This window comes from Nicotiana sylvestris, chromosome 6 (genome assembly GCF_000393655.2).
Source record: "Nicotiana sylvestris chromosome 6, ASM39365v2, whole genome shotgun sequence".
NCBI classification, from domain to species: domain Eukaryota; kingdom Viridiplantae; phylum Streptophyta; class Magnoliopsida; order Solanales; family Solanaceae; genus Nicotiana; species Nicotiana sylvestris.
This window is the reverse complement of record NC_091062.1, coordinates 54,081,257-54,103,410: the sequence shown is the minus strand read 5'-3', so window position 1 is coordinate 54,103,410 and position 22,154 is coordinate 54,081,257.

Genomic DNA, 22,154 nt, shown 5'->3' with positions numbered 1-22,154 from the left:
GAAATCACGAAACATCTCCAAAAGGGAAAAATGTCCCGAACACTCGGAGACTGGCATCGCTAACTTAGAAAGCACATGACCCTAGGGTTGGAAGCTCCAAAATCGTAAGCCCACAATGAGGCAATTCTGAGCTCACGAGTAACGGTCCTGAGCCTAAGCAAACTCGATGACTCGGAGACTATCGCCAACCGCCACTCATTTAAAAGCCCGAGGCTATAAGACCCCGAGCGGGCAGACTCGGTCTAGTATGACCTATCTAAGGCAGCAACAAAACTATAAGACCTCAAGCAAGGCATGAATCATACATGTACCAAGTATCAACAAAACTGTAAGACCTCAAGCAAGGCATGAATCATACTTGTACCAAGTATCAACAAAACTGTAAGGCCTCAAGCAAGGCTTGAATCATACTTGTACCAAGTATCAACAAAACTTTAAGACCTCAAAAGGCATGAAAATTTTGTAAGACCTTACTAAAGGCATAAACTCAATCCCGAAGTTTAGGCTATATGTCGCATTTGTAAGACTCCTGAAAGGGCATACCCTCGATATAAACACCTAAATTACTACACTCAAGATCAAAAATAGCTCCGGCCAAACACAAATGACCATGGTCATATGGCTGTACCATCCAAATTAATGCGACTCGGTGACGCTTGACCGTCGCTATAAAATCACTGGCCATTACTTCGAATCTACTTCGAAAAGAGCCGATTAAATAGGCTACCGTCGACAGGCAAAAGAGCTTCAACCATGTCAGCTCCAAATTACAAGGCTTCGAGCTACTCAGCCTACAAGCTAAACCTTTTGAGGTGCTCGAACATCGCCGCAAATGACTTGAAATCGAGGTTCTTCCCAAACCGATGATGGCTCTGGCAAAATCATTTCAAAAAGTCCTTAACGAGAGGAAAACAAAGCCTACATATGCCTAAGGGAAAATCGTAAGAGACATTGTCGCCAGCCTAATAAGCCTCAGGGCCACATATTAAAAGGTTGAAATGACAAAAAGCATAAGAGCCACTGCCGCCAGCTTAAAATTTGAAATCTTGAGGGTCAAAATGAGCTCGAGTCGTAACCCGATTCGGAAACCAAACCCAAAATAGCTAACAATACATGTCTAAGGGCAAGGTGTAAGAGTCGTTGTCGCCAGCCCAAGCAAATACAGAGCTTGAGGGTCGAATGAGCTTGAGTCGAAGCCCGACTCGGAGACTAAACCCAAAACAGTTGAGCAAAATCGTAAGAGCTCTAACGCCAGCTTACAGTAAAGGTCGCATCGACCGAGCGCGTAAGAGCCTCCGGGCCTGCCTAATGAGCCCCAGAGCCATATCACGAATCTAAGGATTCTCACCAACTCTGAAACCAGTCCACCTGGTCAGAAGCAAAACATAAAAGGGCAAAGAAGAAATAAAGCCTTAAGTTTTTTTTACATACGTGAAGAGATACATTCTCCATCTACAAACATGCTCTTAAGGTATCACATACAAGATGGCAAAGCCTATGCCCCGCCCCTTAGGGCTACGGCTTACCAGCCTCATCTTCACTCTCCTCAACATCAGACAGAAGTGACCGAGCATCACGTTTGTCCGCCCTCGCTCGCGCCAACTCTTCCGGGAGAACAAACCCCTGGCACCTACTTCCTCGAGAACCCTTCTCCGGGATCTGCAACGAGCATATTCTTTAATCCTCTCTTCACAATAGAGGATCCTCTTCAACTCGGATTGGGCATCGGTAGCATCCTTCAACTAAATTTCCATCTTCAGATCATCCTTAGTCCGACTCAGTGCTGCTTCGGTCCGAGCATCAACGATCTCAGCCCTGACCTTTGAAAGTTTGGATTTGAGCTTCGTGATCATATCCGCTTGAACTGAAGCGTTATCATGAGCTAACCGGAGTTGGACCTCAAAGGCAAGAACTTTAGCCAAGGCACCTTTCTCCTTTGAAGCTTTAGCCTGCACGTGAGCTCTTAGCTCGCCACAGTGATTCCTGACTCAGTCAGCCTCACCCCTGAGGTGCTCCAGGGCCTCCGTCTTTTTCTGCAGCTGGGATAGACAAAGAATTAACCTAAGAAGTTAAAAAGCAAAATGCATACCCTCCTGAGGCGAGAAGTTACCTGCTTCATCAAATAGCTCTCGTAATTCGAGCCTGGTACGCCTCATATCGCCAGTGTGCCAACTCAACTTCCTTCTCCTCTCAAAGGAGCCCAAGGGACCTACCCTCATCCAGGGCTTTCCAGAGCCTGGCTCCATGACAGAGCAGCTCAAAACTTAGCCTGCCAAAGGCCTGTAAAAGAAAAACTCAATAAGGAAGGGAAGATGCGAGATTCGGAAGGCCTGTGCCAAAGCTCACTGCAAAGTGAAGTCGGCGGACTTCCTCGAAGGCTGAGCACACCTTTGTTAATCTAGTCCCCTCGGCCCTAGAAGAATCATCCCTGGTCGAAGCATGATTGCTCGGAGGAACCACCTCTCCAGAACCGAAAACTTCGGGTGTAGAAGGCTCGGACGATGCTTTCTCCTCAAACACTTGACCCCGTTTATTATTGTCGTCCTTTGGCTCGGAAGCTGACAACCCCTCCCCTTCTCCAGAGGAGCACAACCTCGCCCTTGGAGACCCTCTGATACCTACGATGGCAAGATTGATACATGAAAAGGGGAAAATGTCTTCTTATATATATGAGAGACAAGGTAAAAGCAGCGTACACGCATACCATGATATTTTGCTTCCCATCTGCCTCGGGACACAGCTCGCCACCTATGCTCGTCACATGTCAAATGGGTCGCTAGCTTCCGAACCCAACCGGGCAGATTAGGAACTTCGCTCGGCGCCCATGAAATTTCTGCAAAAAAGGAGGAAAACACGATTACTAAAATAGCATCCACCACGAGCAAATCCGAGAAAGCACGAGATGTTCCAACTCACGCATATAATTCTATTCCTTAGGGAATGGTATAAGTTCCACAAGGATAACATCAACGTCAGCCGTCCAGACCCAGACAAACCGACTAATCCACTCTCGATCTCCATCTTCCTTATCATCAACAATAAATGATGTGGACGAACGGCACCGCAAGGTTAGCAGACCTTGATGATGAAAGGGTCGGTACAGCCTGACAAGATGACTGAGCGTAAATTCATGCCCTGCCTTCTCTGTGAAGAATATCATCATCAGCACTATTCGCCAAAATGATGAATATATCTGCGCCAAGGTAACCCGATACTTTAAACTGAAATCGAGCACAACCCTATCAAGGGGGGCTAGTGCGAAAGGATACAAGTACATGTTCAAGAATCCATCGGCAAGGTCCGTGATACCCTTATTCGGGGGAAGCACCTGCAACGCTACCCCCTCGCCCCATCCGCAGTCTCTCCTCACTAGCTCAAGGTGCTCCTCTCTTATTGAAGACATAGTCTTCAAGGTAAACTCCTATGGATCCTGAGCGCTGGGAGTAGAGGTGGGCATATTTCGGTCGGAACCGAATAAACCAACCGAACCAATTTTGTTTTATTTCGGTTTCGGTTATTCGGTTTGTTCGGTCGGTTTCAGTTTAAAATTTTTAAATTTCGGTTTTTCTGTTCGGTTTTCGGTTATTAAGTTTTTTAGTTCAGTTAACCGAAAAACCGAATTATTAACATATATGTTCTTTAAGTTATATATAGGCTAAGACCATAGGTAATAAATTAATACTATTATATCCAATCTATCAAAGACACAACCCAATTAAGTAAGTCCATCAACTTTCCAATCTTAACGACTTTCAGTCTATTAAAACTTCCATAGCATATGTGATAGAAACCGGGAGAATTTCACACAAAGTTGTAATTTACACTATGTTTGAATTTTATGATCCATAAAGTGTGCAAAGTTTAGTCTATTTTTTTCTATAAACACAATATTTCCAACAATTTTGAAGTTTTGGAAAAAATCAACAAATTCGCCCGTCGTATTATTACATAGAAGGAGTCCAATATGATAATGTTCAAACCGAAAACCGAAATGAAATAACCGAACCAAAATTAAAATAACCAATCTGAACCGAACTTATTTCAGTTCGGTTTCGGTTACTATTTTTACAAAATCGAAAACCGAATCGAATTTCTTCAAACCGAACCGAACTGACCGAATGCCCACCCCTAGCTGGGAGTGGAACTCTCCCTTCTCTACTGGATAGACACTGAAGTAACAATCATAGCTATGGTAAAGCTAGCAAACTGAAGCAGGAACCTACACAAATGCTTTGGTGCTAAGGTAACGAAGGACTCAACGCCGAAACGGAAGGATAAAAATCTAAAATATTGGGATCTCCCAAGAAGTGAGAGAATCTCTATATATATATGTGGGGAAACAACAACGGTCCACCTACCCAAGTTAGGCCCCGAGAGGCCAATGGCTTCGATACGAGTTCCGAGGTGGTACCCGACCTCAAGGACCTCCATCGAAGAGAAGTTAGGCTTCAAAAATCCAGCACGTCGTCTCCAGTCCTGAGTTGATACCCGACCTTGAGGGTTCCTCTCAAGAAAAAAAGTAAGCACTTCGAGCTCCGTCCATGAGGGCTTGACCTCAGAACATCGCCTAAATATGGGTAACCCCTCCTCAGGGACCTACCTACAATGTCTTAAAAGGTTATCTACATTAAGTTCAAATTAAATCTCCATGTGCCTGAAGCTGACCTTCACTCAGAGGCCGCTTTCAAATATTTCAAGGTTCGATGCGCTATCTTCATGTGACTCAAGGGTCCCGATGACCCGAGTCTATCGGACCATTTCAGGCTTGGTCCGAGGAACAATGGTGGGATCGAAAAGGAGCCATTTCTATCAACCAAAGACTGAAAGAAGTACTCGCAGTTGAGTTAGATATTGACAATCATTAGCAGAAGCATACATTCAGAATTCCCACAAATATAAATGAATATGGTAAGCATTAATGGCAAAAGTCAAGAAAATAGTTTCACATTCATATTAGTAAACATTTTCTTACAACGGTCCTCAAGGGGTCCTTATATATAATTACAAAAGCCCACAAGGGGTTTCTACACAAAAACAAAGAAGCGATAAGGTTCGCGTAGCGAAGGCCTAAAGCCTAATCTACCCTCGAAGGTCCATCTCCGGTAGCCGCATCTCTGAGTGCCACCTCCTCGAGCTCGCGTCATCGAACGCAATTCCTTCGATCGCCACCTCCTCTAGGTTCCCAGCTCGATCCTATGAAATCATAACACTGAGGGAGAAAATGAAGAAGAGGAAAGGGGGAGGATGCAGAAAAGGCAGAAAAAAGAGACATAACCCGCCGAAGCCAAAGGTTGAAGATTCGGCGGGCCCTAGCCTCAATGGCCGATTGTGCCATTTTTATCCCTTGGGAGAAAAAACCCAAGGGATGAAGTGCCACACCAGGCCAGGGAAGTAGAGAGAACAGCGGTGTATAGTCCTTTACTCTCCCAAGCAACGGTGTAGAGTCCAAACGCCCTTTTAGATCAAAGGACGCCAGTCGCCCCGTATCACCATATCGAGCCAATAGGGACAACAGTAGCAGGCGTAACAACAACAACAACAGCTACAAGATGGTACGTTCTCGCTCGGCAAGGGGAAAATCAGGTAGGAGGCCACCGCACAACCGATGGGAATGCTGCCAAATGGCCTTAAAGCCGTGAACTCCAAACATGGTGATTAGCAATAAAGAAAGATGACGAGAAGAAAGGAATGAGTGGATGAAGGGAGGCACTTGGATAGAAAAATAATGCCAGAATGCCCCTATTTATAAGAGATAATGACATGGTCATCAATGCCTCTAGAAGACTGACCGATAGGTGCAATTACTGTGTTCTTGAAGAACTGAATCGATGGTGGTACTATCGCTTTGAAGAACGGGAATCGACAGCGTATTGAATGGCGTCGAAAAGAAAAGTCCATGGGATGTCCCGCTTATTGTGAAAATTCACGTCATAGATTGAATCATCGGCATGACGTCGTCACAAGGAAGCCCGAGGAGTCGGGCATCAGAATTGTTTCACATCACTTTGTTCTAGGAAATGCGGAGACTATTTGTATGCGGAAAAATCAGGAGGGCTGGTTTCTTACTATTAGTTCATTTCAAAAGAATACCTCGAGGACGCAAAGCTGTGGCCGAGTTCCCTCCCTCGAAGCTTGTTGAGGCTCGACCAAAAGGGGATGCCGATCGAGGTTAGAGTAAAAATGGGGATTCCCAAGGCATGCAGTTAAGTCTGAGAAAGCTAGCCTGTCTGGAGCCTGTATCAAGGTGTCGCATCTAGCCATCCCATCTCCATACCTTTAAAATCAATGCATTTTGTACTTTGTTGAATTTTTCCTCCTATATAAAGGGATCCTTACCACTTTGTAAGGGGTTGTTGTTGCTCCAACTATTCTACAAAAGATAAATAACAACTCTCTCTCTCTCTCTCTCTCTCTCTCTCGTTTCACTCTAATATATTCTCTCGATACTATTGCTATTGCTTATTACTTTCATACTTGTTCTTCATTTATTTCTTATTATTGGCCATAAAGAGCCTCATTTAATTATATCCTAACTGTTAACCCCTTCCCTATTATCTCCGATAGCTCGAGCCCGAGCCCAGGCATCGACCTCGAGGCACCTCATCGGTTAGTCCGAGGCTCGGACATCTAACCCCTTGGTTTGATTATAACTCTATTTTAGCTCGCATTTCATATTTTATCTTCACATATCTAGCATTAACTGCTTTAACAACTAGCATAAAAATAGATCACATATTTTTAGAGTCCCATCAACAAATTTAATTGTTATTACCATTTTCACGATAAACAATATAGTCATGATACTTAATCCCAATTCGGATGTGCATTTCATGTGACCCGGCCTCAACTTTGAACACTAATAAAATGAACATGTTGTAGGTCATAGGTACAGTTCCCGTGATGCGATTTTCAATCAAACAAATTCCATAATTGTTTAAAATAATTAAAATCAGTTGAAAAGCTAAAAATGCACAATAGGTGTAATATGTAATAAATAATATAACTAGGCCAATTATTAATAATTAAGAAATCGTGCTAAAACCACGGATCCCGGGAATGCCTCACACCTTCTCTCAGGTTAACAGAATTCCTTACCCGAATTTCTGTGTTTCACGGACTGTAAAATAGAGTCAAACTTTCCTCGATTTGGGATTTTAACCAGTTACTTGGGACACCATAAATTATCCCAAGTGGAGACTCTGAATTTGAATAAATAATCCCATTTCGGTTTTGTCACTTAAATTGGAAAAACTCCCCTATACCCCTTTCGGGTAGAAAACGGAGGTGTGACACACCTAGTCCGAGAATTTTATGCCAATGTGAGACACATCAAGAAAGGGACTAAGGTGACAAAGGTGAGAAATTTGTAGGTCAAATCTGATCAGACATCCCTGAACTCTTACTTGGGGCTCGAGGATATAGAGCCGATACAATATCTGGAGAAATGTCGACTAGGTGATGCAGCTCGCCTTTGGTTAGCCGAGATACTAGCAGCTCCAGGCCCACCACCACCGTGGATCACAACAAGGGTTCCCATTTAGCGGAACACCCTCAACTTTGAAGCCAAAGGTTGGTAAACAATTCCACAGCCGGATTGGCCCATGTAAAAATGAAAACATCCTTCCTATTCCTCGAGTAGTTTTAGTAGCATCTATCATGGTCGGGTACCCTATCAACGTGGGTTTCATCATGTTGTCCAACATGTCAGAAGTTGTTAAGAAGGGAGAAAGCTCCTACCCGTATCCAAACACCATCATAGAATACCTTACGAATGCAGGAGTGGAATCAAAGCCATTTGATACAAAGGTTCGGGCAAAGCAGCCCTTTTCATGGTACTCTCTTAAGGACCCGAGGAACCAAAGAACAAGAGCAAGGGTCAACCAACTACTACTGAGGGCCAGTATGAAGAGCTTTCGGTGGTAGCTACAGCTTTAGCAGCCATACCTTCAGCTGACATGCCTGCCATTTCAGCCAGGCTTTCTAGCAGTACGGCTGCATACCTCCACCCTCATCATCTGGACCACTAGCAGCTTCAGTGCCGTCATCTTCCACTTACCCACTCACACCGCTGAGAGTCTCCCAGTCTCTAGCAAGTATCAACAATTGGATGCAGACAACTACTGCAAAGATGGCTGACTTATCCAGTGTTGTTGCAGCACAGTGTTCCACCCCAGCACCCCAGACTTCTCCCATAGTGGAGGAGACCTTGAAGAAGATTCTAGAAAACCAACAGACCATTATAGATACTCTGGTGACACATAGGGGAGTCATTGAGGAGTTAGGTAAACATGTGAAGAAGATGAGGAAATCACAAGCCTCGAAGAAAGCACTTGACAAGCTAAACAAAGAGGTGGCCAAGATAGCATCAGCTGGGGATCTTTCCCTTGATCTACTGATGGAGTCAGCACCAGTAGCACCATCAGTACCAGAGGCATCTGAGGCAGCAGCTGGCCATTCTGAGGAGCCAAATCTCGCTGCCCACACTACTAAGGCAGTGTTATAGATGTTCACCAACCCAGCTGCTCCCCGAGCAGAGGATGATGAGATACAGCTAGAGGAGCCTGAGGGTGGTGATGATTCTATGGACACTGAGGCCACATAGGGAGTTTTCTACACTCTTTCCCTTCCTTGAATTTTATTTTGGTAAGCATTATAATAGGGATAATGCTTATTCTTATTTGGGGGGGAGGGGTGGAACTTATTTTGATTTGGTGACAGTTGGCCTGTAATAACTTGATAACATTCTCTTTTCTTCTTTTTATTTATGTCCATATTCTTCTTTCTCTCTATTGATGTATATATTCTCTCTCTCTCCTCTCTTATCTTGTATATTCATTTCATTTATGCTTTCAGTAGTTTATTCTATAGCTTCGTCATCTTGTTTTCTTAGTAGTCAATGTTTAGCTTAATAGCTTCTTATTTATGTTGATAGCTTTGTTTTGTCTTGATAGCTTCTTTTTATGTTTAAGTGATCAATAAGTCTTTGATTTTCTTAATTCCACGGTTCTTTCCAAAGGTGGTTTCTGTGTGAATCGGGTAACTCTTCCCAACGATGGATGACGTGACAACCTTCTTAAGGGATTGAGTCCGTTTTTAATGTTTAGGTAAAAACAATAGTATTGAATAAAAGGGTCAAAAATGCTTCACTTGGTACCAATACATTTACCTATGGCCTTATGGTTAAAAACAAATTCTTGGCAAGAAATAACTCTAACTAGTGATCTTTAGACTCTTGTGTTGACTTGAGCAATCATCGAGTGGTTTAGTTGAACCATTAGTGATTTTCAATCTTGAATATGGTTGTTTTGGGCTCTCGACTCTATCCTTTTTAACAATTCAGTTGTGTGAGAAGTGAGATTTTTGTTGCAAGTCCAAGTACCCATGTGAATGGTCTAGAACTTGCCCCAAATGTGTTTTAGGCGAAATTCTAAGTTTTGCTTGGCTTGAGAAGTAATTGTAGGCTCTCCTTTCCCTGTTTAAAATTTTTCATGTCCCACCAATGTTGCTATTCCTAGCCAAACCATTTGAGCCTAATACCTTTCTCATTTGATAGCCACGTTACAAGCATTTACTCGTTTTGTAGTGACCCTCTCTTGGAACCCTAGCTTTCCTTAACACTCTTGAGAAGTAATTGGCTAAAACATAAGTTTGGGTAGAGACGGGGAGTTTGAAAGTGGTATCAAGGCACAAAAAGAGAAGAAATGAAGAAAAGGAAAGGCAAAGAAAAAGAAAGAAGGAACAAAAGAAAAATGTAAAAAGAAAGTGAATAAAGTGAATAGTTGAAGGGATTCAAAGAAAAGCAATGATGCAAAGCATGGAGAAAACAAAGAAGGAGAAAATGAATATCATGACCGAGAAAGAGTGATGCTAAGTCTCTCTAGTTCCCCTAAGAAAAAAGAAAATGACTCAAAGAGTCGGCAAAACATAAGCCAAAAAGAGAAAAATGGAATGCTTGAGGAAAGATGAACCCGTTTCTATTCCAACATTCCCTACCTTTGTTCAAAAGCCTTCATTACATTCCAAAAAAGCCCTACGGGATTTCAAGCCAAGTGAACTTACATTAGTGGTGATTTACATGAGGGGCATATATATGGTACTTAGAGCCGTACTTGTGACATTCTTTTTCAGAGAGATGAGCGAACTTTTCACAAATCCTTGAATTGAGTGCTACATTCTTTAGTGAGTTATGCTAACGGAGAGTGGAAGAGGAGGAATTTGGGATCAACAATGACCTACATGAAAGAGTGAGCTTCTTTTATGAATAAAGTCAACTCTTTTAATGCTCTAGGAGGGGAATCCCAACATAGTACAAAGTACATTAATTACAAAGATAAGGGGATGGGACAACTAGATGACACCTTGATTCAGGGCTAGGGTAGTCTACTAGGCTATGTCAGTCCTAGCCGTGTGCCTTGAGAACTCCCCATATCTATCACAACCAAGGTCAACATTGTCCCTAGGTCGAGCATCGACGAACCTCGAGGGAGGAAACTTCGACCATAGCCTTGTAGCCTCGATACTTCGAGATGGTCTTCTAAAGTTCCTCGATGATGAGAAATTAGACCCTCCGATTTTACTATATACAAGTAGTCCCCGCGTTTCCTAGAATAAAGCGATAGGAAATGATTTGGAGCTTCCATTTTGAAGGCATCATTGTTGTAATGTCAGCTTATCAGAGCATTAAATGCCATGCCCAAAAAACCGCGCAAGGGTCACTGTCAAACACAACTATCAAGAAGCCCACGAACCGCTACTAGTTCGTCCCTTCCATTTCCCACACAGCTCCTATAAATGCACCAATTGTTGGGTAATTTTTACTTTCCCAACTACTTTAGATTAGAAAAGCTAGACGCATCCCTACTTGCAACCTTTCTTCTTTTTTTCTTAGAGAAATTTTACCATCATCACGGCTAGAACCTCCAAGACGGTTCCTCGGAAAGACGAGACTGCCTCTTCATCTCGAACATCTAAAGGGAAACCCAAAGTGATACCCACCTTGGGACAATGTACTCCCACCGAGCTTGATATGTCGAAGGACTTTACCATCGATAAAACGGCATCCACACCGGGCCGATGTGAACATGTATCTCGATACATTAGTGTCGTGACCAACATAGGGACGGTAAAGAAAGACTGCCGATGGAGGGAGGCAGTGGAGGTGGAGATTATCAGCCCTTATGAGAATATAACTTATCACAAGGCTGGCTTCCTTCATGTATATACTTACCCGTTCACTTTGGGTCCTGTCAATCCCTCCAAAACCCCTTCCCCGGAGATAGATCCGGTTATCCTCAATTTTTGTGACAAATATCAAGTGACGCTCGGTCAAATCTATCCTTCTTTCTAGAGGATAGTCTTGATGCTCCGACATTTCTCCGATGGGGTTGAGGGCGATACCTTTACCCTCAACCATTTGATCAGGCTGTACAACCCTCAATTTTATCGAGTCTTGATTAGGCTTCACCACTGATCCAAAAAATCATTTTTCTCGAGCATCGACGAGGATAAGGATCAAGGGTGGATGAGTAGGTTCATCCGGATGAAGACCTGGGACATCATTCCGGCTGGAAGGATGCCCTTCCCAGAGAAGTGGAACACACAAGCGTAAGCATTTTTTTTCCTCGGACATGTTTTGTGATTTTCTTTCCTTTCATTTGGAGAAATAACCTCCTTTTGGTTTCTGCAGCTACCGCTTGGTATCCCGAAGCAATCTCGGATTTGCCGGGATGGATCGAGCGGTTGGACACTGCGTTCCCATATCTCGTTCGGTCATGGCCCGACCTGGATAAGAAGTGGTGGGTGGCCAAGAATCATGGTAAAGCTTCTTTGCCACCTATGTCTTAGATTTATGTTTCTCCCCGTATCCTTTGTGTTGATAAGTTACAATCACTGCACTCGTGTAGGCCTTGGCAAGAATATGCAGATGAGGCCACCCCCTGGTGGCGAGATGGAGACTTTGGAGCTTGCCAAGGTCAAGAAAAGGAAAGGTAAGGTGGCTGCCGATCCTCCCATGATAAAGAAACCTAAATCACGCGAGCCTCGAGCCTTTACTAGGACCTCAACTTCAACTTCTGGAGCAAGCCCCGGTGCTGAGGATGAGGATGATGATAAGGATGAGGGCGAGTGCTGGTTGGCACGGAGGACGAGGTCGGGCACTGGAGCTTCGCAGGTGCCTCGACCGGAGGCTGCTGAATTGGGAATGACCGACTTAGATCGGTCCGGTGAATCGGAGACCCTCGAGGAGGGTGTCAATGTGATCCCGGATCCGATGACCGGATTTGATGCAATTTCCGCTGGGCGGACCGTTGCCACTGATCCTGAAGGGTCGGGACCCAAAGGTTTTCAAGGTCAGGAGCTACCCCTCGGAGACATCGATGATATATGCGATTTCAGTTTGGGCCCTCAGTTCTCGTCAGGGGAGCTAAGGGATGCTTAGGATCTGATTACTGCCAAAGCCGAGGATCCTCTCAAGGGGAGAGGCGCTTTTGGCAATATTCTCGATGATGTTAGTGAGAACATAGATATCAACGCTTTCGGTACCGTCAAGGCTGCAGAAAGGTTCCAGCAATAGGTGACAAATATTTTATGCATATTTCCTTTAGTCTCGAGCATTTTTTTTCGTTCTTCTAACTCTTCTATTTTGCTATAGTGTAAGGAGATGTATGATCATGACCTCTCCAGGCTTAATGAGGAGATTTCATGCCGTGAAAAGGAGCTTGAGAGGCTGACCTTGAGACTGCGAGAGTCAGAGGCTTACTCTGCCCGAAAGGAGAGAGAGTCAGGCGAGCTCCGGGCTGCTTTGGAGGGAGAATTCCAAGAAAAGGCTGCTCTTGCTGAGCATATACTTTGTTATGCATGAGTCCACCCTTTATTCCCATGATCTGATACTAACTGGCTTACCTTTCCACTTGCAGATCGGGCAAAGGGATTCGCTGATCGGGGAAAAGAATGCGGAGATCCTCAAACTGAGGGAACGAAATAGGGTGGTGGCCTCAGAGTTGGCATCGACCCATCATATTCTCTAAAATTCTTGAAAGGAGGTTGTTGCGCTGACCACAGTCAAGTCCTAGATCGAAGGAAAAGTTGCTACTTATTTGCAGGATGTAGCCACAGCGAATCAAACAGCCCATAAGATTTTGATAGGGGCCGAGCTGAAACTGGCCCAAGCTATCGAGCATGCTAGAGCGAAGGCAAGGAGGGAAGCCTTGGAGGGGGTCGGAACCAGAGGTGTCGATCTTTCAGCCGAGATTGAGGAGGCCCGAGAGTTGGAGAGAAAGTCGGCGCTCTTGATCGCTCCAGATGAGGATCCTGGAGATGGTTCGGATGATAGTGGCAATGAAGAGTAGGCCTTATGTCGCTTTTGCCCCCCCCTTTTTTTTTTCTTTTCTGTGCTTGTACTCCCGGGGGAATGAGTCTTGTAAAGTCATCCTTGTAAATATATTTTTGGCAATGCAAAAGGGTTTTTCTACCCCAAGTCTTTCCATTCTTTATATCTCGTTGCTCTTGCGAAGTTATTCTTCGAACTTTAATATTAACTCTTTGGAGCCCATTCTTGGATCAATCAGGACCCCTGAAATCGGGTCCTACATTGAAGTTAGGTTGATAGCTTCTTACGATGCTTGTGACAGCAAAAAGCCCCTGAGGTCTCGACACCTTTTGACTTTCGTGGGGTAGCAACATTCATGCGATCTCATAAAGGGAGCCCCGGGGTGATCCCAGGTGGTCCCGCCAGTACATTTCCCAAGGAAAACGTGGCGTTACCGTGGTCAGAAATAATTGGCCTTCTGGGTAGGCGAGCAACCTCTGCTTTGCCCCTATATATTCATTCATTTGCTTCTCCAATGAAGATTTTGCTACTCTGAGTAACTATTTCTTTCATAGAACTTGGCGCTTTGTGCTAGCTCTCCCGTCGTTTCAACTCATAATATTTTCCCAAATCTATATCCTCCTCTTCTTATTTTATCGTATCCATGACTGCTACGTCAACATCCGCCCATCAAGGAGAGGGGAGTTCTGCCTCTGTTCCGCGTCCGGTCGGTGGTACACCGCCGGTGCCCTGTGAGCGGGCCTCGAGGTGCTTTGTCTTGAGGAAAGACTTTACGTTGGAGAGACCTCCCAACATTCAAGGACATTGGGAGCACGCGTCGAGGTTCATCTCATCAATAGGGGAGAAACACCTTGAATGATCAGAAAAGACTGTGGATGGGGAGAAGGAGTGGTGCTATAAGTACCTTCCTCTGAGGAGAGCATCATGACCTATGTAGAGGGTTTTTTGAGCGTGTATATGCACACTTTAACATTGGGTCCCCCTGACCGAGTCATCTTTGAGTTCTGTCGGAGATATCATGTGACCTAGGCGCAAGCTCACCCATCTCTTTGGAAGATAGTGCAGACGATAAGATACTTTGCAGAGAAGGCCGACCTCGAATTTACCCTCAGTCATCTTGTGAGGTTATATCGGCCACTACGCTATCGGGGTTTAATTACTCTGCAACATCGATCCACCCGGTCTCCTGCCGTTGTCAGTGAAGAGGACAAGGACCGAGGATGGATAGGCTGATTCGTTCAAGCACGGACTCCTTGGTTATATCATTCCTGGAGAGTTTCTGCGCTTTCCCGAGAAATGGAATTTCACACATAAGTGTCATACCTGTATTTTTATCACTTTGTCTGGAGGTGGGCTCCATAACAACATTTTTCTGTTTTATTTCTTGTAGCGACTCCTTGGTTGCCGAATGAGATCCCTAATTTGGCTGAGTGGTCTTATAAGCTGGCAGCTTATTCGACCTATGATAAGCGCAGGTGGCGAGACCTGTCCAAGGGGAGATGGGAGGCAAAGCATCATGGTAGGAGCTTGGTGGCTTATTTTCCCCTAATTGTACTTTTCATTTTAGCGTACTAACTTAGTCGCGGCAGGTATTGGAGATTTTTCTGAGATGAGGTCGTGCCCTCTAGGTGAGGAGGAGAGATTGCCGACCTCGGGGTCGAGGGTCGACGATAAACGAAAAGGGTTTCCCGGGTGTGAGGAGGCTCTCAGTGGGGCGAGCCTTCTCAGCGGTTCAAAAGAGGCGATTCAACCGATCATCCAGTTTCGGAGGCCTCCGCTCTCAAAAAAAACTTTTTTCATTTCCGCTGCGGGTACTTCGAAGAGCGAGGAGCATGTAAAGGCTTCTTCTTTTCCTATCAAAGGCTCTTCGGGGGACACTAAGCCATCGGACATTGGCTCGGCCTTTGTTGAGGCTCACCGGCTCGACTTTGTGGTAAGCTTCGGTAGTTGGTATAGGTTTATTCCGGTTTCACACCCTTCCTTTCTTATTGAATTTTCTTTTGTAGGCCTTTGACAGGCTTAAGTCCGAGATGCTTCGCTATGAAGCTAGGTTGTGGAAAGCTTCAAATAGGGAGAAATCCCTTAAGCTTCTTTATGCGAGAAAGGAACGCGAGCTGGTATCTCTGTGGTGTGAGGCGAATCAAAGCCGGAGCTGCGAGAGCTGCCTAGAGAGACATGTATCTTGAATTTCATGTTGACGTATACTCCTCCTTTCATTTTTGGAGATTAATGTTTCAATATTTCAGTTGGAGAGCAAAACAGAGTAGCTGGAGCGACTTTGGGGCGAAGTTGGCCGGGCCAAACGTGAGTTTAACGAGCTGCAAGCCCGTGTAGATGCCCAAGTTGCTTCCAAGGAGAGTGCTTTGGCTAAGGCTTCCACCCTTGATATGCGAATCAGGACAGCTCGTGCGAGTGATTCTGCACGGGCGAACATGATCACAAGGCTCGAGTCCAAGCTTTCAAAGGCGAAGGCCGAGGTGGTGAATGCTCGGGCCGAGGCTGTGATAAGCAGCACTAGGGCGGACTAAAAAGCAGCGGCCTATTTGAAGAGCACTGCCACTTCTAGAGCTGAGTTGAGGAGAACTCTTAGTCGTACGAGTAGCAGTAAAGAGTACGTAAAGTGCAAATCTCGGAGGGAAACTCTCGAGGAAATTCACGCCAGGGGTTTCAATCTTTTGGAAGAGATTTAATAAGCCAAGTCAGAGGAATATGACGCCAAGTTACTTCTGTCTGATGACGAAGATGGCGAGGATGGGGCTGTCGGGCCATAGTCCCCAAGGGGGAAGTTTATTTTCTTTCTTTATCTTTGTATATAGTGCTTTCACAGTATGCTGTAAATGGAGCTTGTATTTTATTACATGTATGTATAAGGGAGAAACCCCGCGATTTTGTATCTTCCGGGTTTCTGTTTGCCGAGATTTTGGCCAGATCAGTTTGCCTTCGAGTTGGTAGGAATCCTTAGATTCGTGATATGGACATGGGGCTCATTAGGCTGGCTCATAGGCTCTTACGCACTTGGTCGATGCAACCATTTATGTGGGCCGGCATAATGGCTCTTACGCCTTGGGACGATGCAGCCCTTTAGTGTGGGCTGGCAACAATGGCTGTTACGCCTTGCTTTTAGGCATATTTAGTTAACTATTTTGGTTTCAGTCTCTGAATCGGGTTACGACTCGAGCTCATTTGACCCTCAAGTTTTCGGATTTGTGTGGGCTGGCGACAATGGCTCTTAGGCCTCAGGCTGATGCGGCCTTTAGTGTGGGTTGGAGACAATGGCTCTTATGACTTGGGTCGAAGCGAACTTTTATTGGCTTTATTTTTCCCTTGTTAAAGATTTTTTGAAATAATGTTTTGCCTACCTCTTCGACGGCTCGATAAAAACCTCGATTACGTGTCGTTATATGGCGATAATCGAGCACCTCGGGAGGTTTGGCTCAGAGGCTGAGTAGCTCAAAGCCTGTGATATGGAGCTAACATGGTTGCAGCTCTTTTGCCTATGTCAAGGGTAGCCTGTTTAACCGGCTCTTTTCGAATTAGATTCGAAGTAATTCAAGGCCTGTGATTTTGTAGCGACAGTCGGGCGTCCCCGAGTCGTGTTAGTTTGGCTGGTACAGCCTTGTGACCGGAGTCATTTGTGTTCACCCAGAGTCTTTTCGTCCTGAGTGAAGTAGTTTCGGCATCTATATCGAGGGTATGCCTTTTTAGGGGTCTTACAAGTTCGATATATAGTTGAAACTTTGAGATCGGGTTTATGCTTTTAGTGAGGTCTTACAAGTTTTACATGCCTTTGAGGTCTTACAGTTTTACATGCCTTTGAGGTCTTACAGTTTTGGATACTTGGTACAAGTATTTTTCATGCCTTGCTTGAGGTCTTACAGATATTGTTGTTGCCTTATGTAGGTCTTATGAGACCAAGGCTGCCCACATGTGGCCTTACGACCTCAGGTTTTGATAAGTCGATGGAGGTGGCGCTTGACGGCAGTCCCCGAGTCGTTGAGGGTTTCTTGACTCGAGAGCCATTACTTGTAAACTTTGTATTGCCTCCTTGAGGGCTTATGATTTCGGAGATTCCGACCCTGAGGTCGTGCATTTTTTAAGAATTTGACGCCAGTCCCCGAGTGCTCGGGGCACTTTCGTCCTTGGAGACGTTTTGTGATTTTCATGTTGCCTTGTTGAGGGCTTATGGGTTTGGAGTTCCAACCCGGAGGTCGTTCAGGTATTGAATTATTGCCGCCAGTCCCCAAGTACTCGGGATGTTTTGTCGGAGGAGTCATTTTCTAGAGGTGCCAAGCTTCTTTTGGAGCGTGAGAGTCTTTGATAAAAGATACTCTTCAATTACTTGGTACAAGTGTATATATTTTCGCCGTCGGGACCCGGCTAAACGGACACGGTTCATTCGACCGTTTGGCCCGGTACATCATTTTCCTATTGGGACCCCATTTGGCGTTTCTTGGCTTTTCCAAGTGGATGGCCTTACAGGGGGGATCTTTTACCCCCAGTGTTCGAGGCTGATTGTAAAAGAAGCCTTGAATACTTGTCGAGTCATCCTTAGGTAGCATGTGAAGGTTGCCTCATTAAAAACCTTGCCGGTAAAACTCTTTTCGGGATAAAAACTCGGTCGAAGGAAAAGAGTGCAACAGATGCTTTAAACCCTAAGATTTTGGGTTGGGTTAGAGCTTTGACTGATTTGATCGGGCGCTTGCACAAAGGCTAGAACTAAATATAAAATGAAAAGGGAGATGTTATAGCTCAGTGGTGATGGCGCTCTTGAACCTTGGTATTCGTTTAGAGGACGCAGTACCGTCCTTTATTCAGATACAGCCGGGAGCATGTCTCGTGGTTGCTATCTTATTATCGGTTCATTCCATAGACCCTCTGCTGGAGGAGACTTTGGTGTTTCAGCTAGTGGCAGCTATCTCAAAAGATCATGTGGATGACATGTTGCGGCTCGTCTACTTTGTTCTTTTTGGTTGTTTCCCTTTCTCGAAACTGATTTTTGTCTTGGTCGTTGAGGAATTCCCGAAGGTGACTTTTGACGAACAACCGAGTACTTCCTCTCGGAGTTGCCGACAATCCTCGGTCCTGTGTCCGTGCATGTTGTGAAATTCGCACACTATGTTATGTTTCCTTTGTGAAGGATCCGATCGTACATGCCTAGGCCACCTGGCGTCCCTGATTTTGCTGATGGCGAACACGATGTCTGATATATCGACATTGAAGTTGTATTCTAATAAGCAAGGTGCCTCTGTTGGTCCTGCGTTCCTATCGAATCTAACTCTGTTGAAGAGTCCCCGAAGATCCTATCCTCGATCGTTAGGAGGTGGGTTGCACCTCGGGGCATTCCTTCTATCTTCAGTTCGGCTGATATCTATTTTTGTTTGGCTTTGCCTCCTTTGCCAGGAGCTTGCTTGGGTATACTGAGCCTGATGGGGCTCTTAGTTGGTCGTCTTCGACTGGTATCGGTTGTGGACGTCCGACTAGGTCATAGTGGGATACTCGACCAGATTCTGTTTCAACTGCTTTGAAGCCATCGAGCTTCGTTCATTCAGACCTTGAGTGAAGGCCTATACTTCCCAGTCATCAGAGACCGGTGGTAGTTCCATTCTTTCCATTTAGAATCGAGATACGAACTCTCGTAGCATTTCATTCTCCCTCTGCTTGATCTTGAACACGTCAGATTTTCTTGTTGCTACTTTGATGGTACCGGCATGTGCCTTTATGAAGGAGTCTGCCAGCATGGCAAACGAGTCTATGGAGTTAGGAGCTAGGTTGTGATACCACATCATGGCCCCATTCGAGAGTGTTTCCTCGAACTTCTTTAGTAAGACGGACTCGATCTCGTCATCTTTTATGTCGTTGCCCTTCACTGCGCAAGTGTAAGCAGTAATGTGCTCATTGGGGTCCGAGGTTCCATTGTATTTCGGAAGCTCTGGCATTCTGAACTTCTATGGAATGGGTTTCGGGGCTGCTTCCTCTGGGAATGGTCTTTGTATGAACTTCTTCGAATCCACACCTTTCAGGACCGGGGGTGCGCCCGAAATTTGGTCGACCCTGGAGTTGTAGGTCTCGACCTTCTTCTCGTTGGCTTCTATCATTTTCTTGCCCGATTCGATCCTTCTGGTGAGGTCTTCGAGCATTTTTACGATGGCGGGATCGGTCATCGATCAGTTATTGCTCGATCTCTCCCGTACCTGTTCGGCTGGGGGAGCTGTCCTTAGTGCTACCGTGCTGGGAGTTTTCTGGTGACTTTGTAGTTGAGCAATCACTAGCTGTTGTGCCTGCAACATTTCAAAAATAACATGAAGGCTAACCTCTGGTTCTTCCCTAGCCGGGGTATCCTGAGCTTCCTGTCGGTCTTCTTGATGCACGCTCCTGTTAGTGTGGGAGCTTATGTCAACGTGTTGGGCGTCGCGTGGGACTGCGTCCACGGGGATTGGTTCTGGTGCATTCCTAGGGTTTCGTGGTGGCACACCAACTCCTGGAACAGCCACACCATTTTCTCTATGGTCCTCAAGATTGTGGTTTTCACCTCCATTCACTAAATTAGACATTCCGACCTGAAATCGAAGATCTTGGACAAGAGAAAATGTGTAAGATAACTTGTGTTATGTATTAAAACCAGCAAGAAAATAATCACTATTATTTTTATCCCCGCGGTGGGCGCGAAACTGTTTACCGTGAAAATGGTAATAACAATTAAATTTGGTTATGGGATTCTAAAAATACGTAATCTATTTTTATGCTAGTTTGTTGAGCAGATGATGCTATGTATGTGAGACTTAGAGACGAAATGAGAGATAAGGAAAAAGTGATAACCAAACTGATAGGTCAATTATCGGTGACTCGAGCTTGTCGATTCGTGGCCTCGAGGTCGATTCCGAAGCTCGGCTGGGAGCTATCGAAGGTGGTCGAAGTATGACTAAGAGTTATATCAAAATCAACGAAGGCTCTTTATGGCCAATGATAAGTAATAAATGATAAACAATAATGAAGATAGTAAATAGAAGCAAAATATCAAGATAATTTGTTAGAAAGCAAAGAGAATGTTTTTGTATATTTCGTGTGGAGCAGCTGGAGCAACAGGGAGTTTACAAAATGACAAGGATCTCTTTTGTATAGGATGGGAATCCCAATATAGTACAAAGTGCATTAATTACAAAGATAAGGGGATGGGACAGCTAGATGGCACCCTGATTCAGGGCTAGGGTAGTCTACTAGGCTATGTCAGTCCTAGCCGTGTGCCTTGAGAACTCCCCATATCTATCACAGCTGTGGTCAATATTGTCCCTAGGTCGAGCGTCGACGAACCTCGAGGGAGGAAACTTCGACCATAGCCTTGTAGCCTCGAGACTTCGAGATGGTCTTTTAAAGTGCCTCGATGACGAGAAATTGGACCCTCCGATTTCACCGTATATAAGCTTCAAGGATATGCAGACCGCACAATTATTGTGCGGTCGTAGAATGAAGCCATGTGGCCGCATACAGATTTGTGCGGTCCGCAGAAAAGGGCATGTGCTGTCGCACTCACTATTGTGTGGACTACAGAACAAGCAACTTGCGGCTGCAATCCAGAATTATGCGACCGCAGACCAAGCTCCTGCCAAGACTAAAGAAGAAGTGCGGACCGCACATGGAATTATACGGCCGTAGAACCTCTGAAAGGGCATTTTTGTTTGAAATTTCTAGCGGTGAACAAATAGTCTTTTTTGACGAATTTAGGTTAAGTTTTGAATATCCAAACATCTATAGCCATTTTTCTTTACTGATTTTAGTAACTTTAGCTTACTTTAGTGATTAAACAGTAGTTTTTTGACTTTTAAACTTGCAATATGAGTTTAATTATCATTTCTTCTTTAAATTTCTTTATTTTCATCTATGAGTAGCTAAAGTTTTAGCTAGGGTTGTGACCTAACCCTATTGTGGGTACCTAATGGGTGTTTGATTTAGGGCTTGTTTATGGTTGGGTGTGTAATATTTAGCCTAGTTCTTGCTTTATTTGTAGAATAATGGTTGCAAATATTGATTCAATCCTATTTAACTTTGTCTCTACTTGAAAAAGAGAGACTGAATCTAGGAAAACATGGCTAAAAAGAAATTGGGGTGAATTCAAGAAATTGATAGCCCCAATTAAATAGTTGAATCTAGAAATAGTAAAACCCGAATTGAGCATCTATCAACTATTTTGTGAATAACCCATTTGGACTTGAGAAAGCCAACCGAGGAAAAACCACTCTATTACCGAGAGGTATTGAGTGGGTAATTGTGTGTTAATTGCTATATTACGCCCGACCAACGAAACTCGCTCTAAAGCCCACAACCCGTTAGGCAACCACCTAGGTGGAAGTCACAACCCTAGATCTTTTACAAACTTGAAAAATAACACCAAAAATATCATTCTCTAGTTTTGTATTTGAAAACAATAGCTTAATTTAGAAGTAGACAAAAATAACAAAGTATGTGAAAGTGCATTTGGACACATTATATGCTTAGTCCGAGTATATACCTAATTCCATCTACGCTCCTTGTGGATTCGATCCCGACTCCTAGTTGGGTAATTATAATTGCATCTACCGCTTCATGACCCCAATTTTAGGTGTCAACTTGGGCAACATCAGTTCCCCAACTCAAAATGTGAATAAAATAACCAAACCATCGATATATAGCTTCTGCCCAGGCATCATTGCTTTTGCGAACAAATTAGCCGCTTCTGTGACAGAACCTCCCCTTCTACGGAACCAGCTGAGAAATCGATCTTCGCACCTGCAAACAAAATATCTGCTTTTGCAACATCATCCGCACCTATGCAAGAGCTCGCTTCTGCGCTCCA